The 7,220-nt window shown below is 39.4% G+C and overlaps 1 long non-coding RNA gene across 1 annotated transcript; it reads left to right on the top strand.

Moving 5' to 3' along the window:
- Positions 1 to 318: 318 nt before the first annotated feature.
- LOC115402955 (uncharacterized) lies at positions 319 to 1,482 on the top strand. The gene is made up of 3 exons (XR_003933176.1): positions 319 to 432; positions 584 to 652; positions 1,269 to 1,482. It is a non-coding gene; the product is annotated as an uncharacterized LOC115402955 (long non-coding RNA).
- The last annotated feature ends 5,738 nt before the right edge of the window (positions 1,483 to 7,220 follow it).

The raw sequence follows: 7,220 nt of genomic DNA on the forward strand, positions 1-7,220 counted from the left end.
GAGAAAAAAATGCCGCAAACACAGAAAACACCTGCAAGAGAAAAATGCTGCAATAACAGAAAACACATGCAAGAAAAAAAAAACACTTGCAAGAAAAAAAACCGCTGCAAGAGAAAAAACCGCTGCAAACACAGAAAACACTTGCAAGAGAAAAATGCTGCAAATTCAATCCACAACGGAAGTGCGCCAGCTCGCTCCAAGAAGAAGAAGAAGAAGAAGAAGAAGAAAAAATTACGGAAGCCCTACAAGGACATGGTTAAATACTTTTTTTTATTTCCTCCGCTTTGCCATGATAACGAGTTAATTTCAGTGGTTTATCGAGAAGTCGACTTATTTTTCCACGTTGTCTCGATAAAACGACAATACGGTGAACCGGGAGTCCCAGTCTTTCACCAGACAGCGATGCTCCGCTGCCACGGACCACAGACAGAGGTGAGTTCAGCCTGTTTATGAGTTTTTTGTACTGTTACTCATTTCTGAATAACTTATATGATGCACGCAAATCAAACAACTGTCTGTCCAGCATTTGCACAGTGGAACTGCGATATTCAGCCTCCTGATGCAGGACCTGTGTGTTTTCTAGTGTCTGACCCAGACTGTGTCTGTTCTGGAGCAGCTCAAAGAACTGCAACAACCTCGCCAGATTCACCAGGTCAGCTTTCTGTACTTATGTAATAATCAAAAACTGCTGTTTCCCTGCTTCCCATCCTGACAACCGTACTGTTTTGGTGTTTTTTCAGTTATATACATATAGCAGAACAGCCACTTTGGCTATAGCCATATGTTCATTACAGAAAAAAAGTCGTTTCAAATGAGTCGATGTTGACAGAATAATCAGTCACAGGTAATGTTGAGTTACAAGAGCAAGGTGGCTGTAACTTGCTTGATAAACTTTAGATGTATTTGGAAGTCTCAAACATCCAAATAAAATAGAATACATTTACTAATGTTTTGTCTGAATTCATAGTGAAGCAAAACCGGCAAACTTTTTTTGTTTGTTTTTTCACAAAATGAAATTAAAATGAATCAATTATGGGACAGTAAATTAGAAATTGGGACTTGAAATGAACCAGAGTGAAATTTAAGTTTTTCCTGAACTGGGGAAAAAAAAACCGTATTGGGCTGGATGCTGACTGCAGGAAGGTTCTGCTGTGTTCCAGCTTTACAGGCGTTATCCTATTGATGACAAGTAATGCAGCCAAGAATGCTTCCTGATTATATATGTTTTTTTTCTTTTGTAACTTCAGTTTTTGTTTTTACTGTGGCAGGTGGACAAAGATGCTGGTGGGATGAAGGATGAGGAAGCCCTGTCAAAGTCTCTTCCTCATCTGGAGCCGTGTGGAGGCCATCTTTACACTTTCTGCTCTTGCTCAGTTTCATGCCGTTTTATTTTCATGACAAAATCTTGTCAGATCCTGAATAATTTTATTGTAGAATATCATTGTCAACAAAGATTCTATTTTTGTATTAAACTGTTTGAAATTCAATCCAGTTTTTTGTAATGTCTTCGAGTCAATTTTTTTTGGTTCCTATCTATGATTTTATGAATCACAGCTGTGCTCCTGAGCCTACATGAGTGTCATGCATGAGGACATTGTCAAAAATGTTTGAGTACATCAGCCTCCATTTGAGGGTATAAATGCATATATATAGAACAATTAAACAGTCTTTTCTGGACAGTTTCAACTTTATAAAGAGATACTCTTCATAAAAACTGACTGACTCAACAAATCAGTCAAAACAAGAGATTCAATTCATACAAATTTATAGATCTTAACTGAAATGTGGCCGTGGTGTAAATTTGTCTGTACCATAAACTGAAATGCCTGGTTTTAGGTTTGAAGTTAACCATTTGTTCCATCACACTGTTGTCACACAGGTGTAAGATTCAGATAAACCAGCTGACATCAACCTTTATCAGGCTACATGTCTGACATCTTGGTTGCTTTGATGTGTCAATAAAAATATCTACAAAAATGATAAACATTCAAGCATTTTTTTGAGACTGTCCTATAAAATTAAATTATTTAACATGACCTAATGATGGTTTGACCTTTCAAAATAAACAAGCACACATGAATCTCGAGTGTTACTTCAGTATTAAAGAACACCACAGCTGAGCCCAGCAGTGTAAGTTAAGCATATACAATGGATTTTTTCTTTAAGAAAATGGATATTTGTGAAGCATAGTTGGACTTAGAGGACATGCAAACATCCCACATTAAAACTGAACACATTTATTTGTTTCAGTGCATCCATGATATGTTTCATACAAACTAACACTGTGAAAAAAGAAAAAAAATCAGAAAACAGGGGTGTATAAAACACTGGAAATGGAAGTGTGCTCAAAGCGGTAGGCTAAAGTTTTTAATATCGGCTGTTGTGGCAACAGTTTTGGTAGGTGGGGGTTAAAGGTGTAATACAACATTTTGATTTCCGGGTGGATCACCTAAATAATTGGTGGGTCTGTTTGTCAGTCATTCTGAGGAGCTGCTTTCGTAAGGCGGTTCTCCGTGCTTGCGCCCAATCAGCTTCTCCCTTTTGCGCATGCGCATTCAGAGTGTTTATGTAGCCGGTGAGCTTCTGAGCTCGTACTTACCGATAGCGAGTCTGACATAATGAAACTGTAGCTGTTTCGGGAAAAAAAAAGCTTTATTTTTGAGCGAGGCGGATCGCAGAAACTGTACAGAGCCGTGCACGCCGGAGAAGAGGAGATCGCGCTCGTACACTTCCGCGTTTTCTGGGAGAAGCAGGAGAGCCGGGCGGATGGTCTGGCGCATGCGCGTTGTTCAAAAAGTGAGTAACAGACGTGGGGCTTCATCTTTTCGAGAAAATGTTGTATTCCACCTTTAATCTGACTGACAGCTGTGTTCTCATTAAGTCTTCGGCTGTCTGTACAGTCTGGTTGCCTCAGCAGCATTATGACCTGCCTCAAGATTCAGTTTATTTATGACCACAAGGCAGAGCTGGTGAAGATCTGGATCACAGACAAAGTCAGTTTTCCAAAGACAGATGTCCTCTTCCAAGACAATGTTCCCTCTGTCCACTGGCTGGTGGTCATCCTGTGCTTGGTGAAGTTCTGGTACATGATACAGAGGAAAGGTTTTCCATGGAAGGGATCGTATCTTTTAGTGCCTGGCTGGATCCCGGTGTTCCACATTGTCATCACGACGTCCAGCTCCTTCTGTAAAATAAAAAAGATACAAGACATCGGTCAGTAAAAGTGAATAAGTGAGTAAATGAAAGTGAGTTAGTGAGCATGTGAGTGAGTTAATGAAAAGAGATGTTACAGCAGAACTGGACATGACATTCAAACTACTACTATTTTCTTTCTCGCCATTATCAGTGTTCTGTGCATGCCACTTGGTTTTGTGTGTGTGTGTACATGTATGTGCATATATGAGTCATTTGGTGCAGGTCTACCAGGTGTGAATGGGTGTGTTTGTGTTTTGAGCTTTGTTCTTATGCTATCTTTTGTTTATCTTTCACTATAAAACTTGAAAATCAATAAAAGTATTGTGGGAAAAAATGAAACAAAGCAGAACTGAATGAGACCCTTATCAACCACATGCCCACTTAAGTTTTACACTGATTAGAACTCCTGCAACAGGTTTCTCCAGCAGTCTGCTTGCTGTCCTTGATTTTGGCGCCATCCAATTTTAACTCACTGCTCCACTATTTTTCTTACAAGTCACATGTCTGTCTGCATGAAGCAGCATGGAAAAGCTGACCTGGTGAATTTGGTGAGGTTGTTGCAGTTCTTTGAGCTGCTCCAGAACAGACACAGTCTGGGTCAGACACTAGAAAACACACAGGTCCTGCATCAGGAGGCTGAATATCGCAGTTCCACTGTGCAAATGCTGGACAGACAGTTGTTTGATTTGCGTGCATCATATAAGTTATTCAGAAATGAGTAACAGTACAAAAAACTCATAAACAGGCTGAACTCACCTCTGTCTGTGGTCCGTGGCAGCGGAGCGTCGCTGTCTGGTGAAAGACTGGGACTCCCGGTTCACCGTATTGTCGTTTTATCGAGACAACGTGGAAAAATAAGTCGACTTCTCGATAAACCACTGAAATTAACTCGTTATCACGGCAAAGCGGAGGAAATAAAAAAAAAGTATTTAACCATGTCCTTGTAGGGCTTCCGTACTTTTTTCTTCTTCTTCTTCTTCTTCTTGGAGCGAGCTGGCGCACTTCCGTTGTGGATTGAATTTGCAGCATTTTTCTCTTGCAAGTGTTTTCTGTGTTTGCAGCGGTTTTTTCTCTTGCAGCGGTTTTTTTTTTCTTGCAAGTGTTTTTTTTCTCGCATGTGTTTTCTGTGATTGCAGCATTTTTCTCTTGCAGGTGTTTTCTGTGTTTGCGGCATTTTTTTCTCTTGCAGCATTGTTTTCTTGCAGCGTTTCTTTCTTGCATGTGTTTTCTGTGTTTGCAGCGCATTTGCACCTGTCGGCCACCGTATATTTTGAATGTTTAAATATAATACATATTGTGACGGTGGTTGCAACCTCTTCGTAATGGAATCAATGTTTGGCAAAGACTGCCACTCCTCAGCTCATCCAAAATTTCCATTGTTGTAACACCTAATGTTTACTGGGAGCATGTTAATCATTCACACCGACCCTTCTCACTGTTGGTCCAACATAACGTAAATGAAACTTAACATAAACAGACCGGAAAAAGGCATCAACACATAGAAAAACAATAACTTAACACACCTATAACAAAATGAAGTACATTTTAACACATTTTAACACGAAATACATCTTGAAACGGCCCGAACAATCCCCTCCCATGATGCCTTGCGGTACCAAACAGTATGGCGGCCCCCGGCGGCGCCTGCCGCCGCAACAATATATACAATATATATTATTTTTTGTTTTTAGTTAAATGTTTTTTTTAATTTTTCTTTGCATTTTTGACCTGTCCTGGTTGTCTCTTGAGACGGGGACGGGGGAAGTGTCCTTACATCACCTAGGCAACCAGCCATCCAATGAAAAGAACGCATTGAGTTTACCTCACTTCCACGTGTGCTTGTTTGCGGAAGGAGTGATGCTGCTCGCATGACAGAGACGGAGAATATTTTACGACACGTGAACCCTCACAATTTATTACTTGTGGATTTATGTTTTGTTTATTTTGCAAAAATGACTTCCCTGTTGTCTGCAAAAAACACACAACAGTGGACATTGGATTAACGTTACGCTACAGCGAGTGACTGCCGCTACAAGCTGCAACCTGTCACGGTAAGCGAGTGCTCCAGTGCTCGTCAGGTGCATTAACCTTGTTCAACACATCACAGAAGTTGTAGTCTGGAGATGAGTTTTATGTATTCATCAATTTTACACTTATTTCGGTAAAATTTGCTTGAAAAAAGAAAGGGCTCGCTTTGTATGTGTGACCCAACCCTGTCTCCACAAAATTACGTTCTGAGAAAACTAAACTGCATTCTCAAATACGTTTCAGAGGAACCTAGTTTGTCCCTTATTATGTTCGTCTTCAACATATCTTTTTTTTTATTTTTTCATTACGCTCGGTCTGAAACTGATTTTTTTCCTGCTTTTTCTTCATCATGTAGGTGGGTAAAAATGAGCCTGTATATTCATCTGGGATGCATTTCACTCTTCTGAAAAGACATTATGTTTATTTACTCTTTTTTAGTGATGTTTGAAGGTTCCATGCAGTCTTTTTCAACTTATTCTTGCCGTTAATTATATGCACGCACACCTAGCTCTCACATTGTGTAGTGACGAGGGCTGTTTTGGAGCTAATAATTCCCTCCTGATGTATTTCTAACATACCTGTTTTGGGGTTGTTGTTTTTTAAGAGCAGCTCCAACAAGATCTGCCACCAGAGAAGACAGCTGGAGCTTCTCCGACGCTGCACTGCGGGTCTTGATCACCATGGAAACCAAGACGCGGTTCTGCGGTCATCTGAAAGTGATTACAACATTATCGTTCTTCACTGTTGTTTATTTCTGATAAAATAAACGTGTATTTCCCCTTACAGCGGTCTGCATGCTCCTCGTTACTTCCACCTTACGACAAGTCCCAATATGAAACGACCACATGGCTCATTTATGATCCAAATATTAATTCATGGTCCAAGTTATGACCAAGATCTATATTTTAAAATCAAGTATCTCCTATTGGTCACGTAAATATTATCACGGAGAATCACGGACTGAAGGAGAGTTTTTTTGGTTTTTTTTAATTTAACAGATCGCGTTGCTCCGAGAAGTTTGAGCACAAATACAATTCTCTGCATTAAATAATGACTTCAGGTAGACTTTCAAAACATCACAAAATCACTAAAATAGTTTCTGAAACAGATCAGAAGCCACAATATGAAACATTTTTAAAAAATGACTATCGAACGGAGAAGTCTCTAAATTATAATTTACACAATGCCTCTCTAGCAATAAATGTACATTTTTATCTTCATAGTTTCCACTCGGTTTATGGATGCGATCTGCAGTGTTTTTGTTTAAATGCGCAATCTGTCTGTTTTGTCTTCTAAAATGCCGCCCCGCTGGTTGCTAGGCTGTTGCTATGGACTCTGAACTCTGACCCGGAAGTACGTCACGGACTGATTTTTTTTTTTTAAACGGAGCGAGTTGTTGATCTTAAACTAATTATATTTGTCTACAAATACGCCTCTGTGCATTATATAACAAGTTCTGTTTAATTTTAAGAGTAATATTTATTTTGAATCAGATGTGTGTTTTCATCTTCATACATTTGCTGAAACAAGTTTGTTATAAATCAAGCAATCATTAAATCGATCACTCTGTCTGCATTTATGTGTTATAACATTAAGATCAAACTTTTTAAACTGTTTTAATAGTATTCCAGTAGATTATGAAGTATTGACGTAACAACAACAAAGAAGAAAAGGGTGACAAATCGACTCATTTCTTTAAGATAGATAGAACTTTATTCATACCTTTGGTGGGACCTGATGATAAAAGTCGATCTAAAAGCAGCACAACACCAGCGTCACGTGCGCGTGTGCAGAGGAGAAGGAGCTCCATCATGAAAAATGGACTGTTATGAGCTGTTAACATGGTTAGTGTGTGATTACCTCACGAAAACTTCTTTTGGCTGATGTTTCTCTTCATTCATGCGTATTTGAGTATTCTGTAAGAATAATTAGTGCAAGCTCTAGCTCCCTTCACACGACTGATGTGCAGCATGGTGGCGTACTTCAGCACGAAGGAG

This window comes from Salarias fasciatus, chromosome 16, assembly GCF_902148845.1.
Source record: "Salarias fasciatus chromosome 16, fSalaFa1.1, whole genome shotgun sequence".
Classification (NCBI taxonomy): Eukaryota; Metazoa; Chordata; class Actinopteri; order Blenniiformes; family Blenniidae; genus Salarias; species Salarias fasciatus.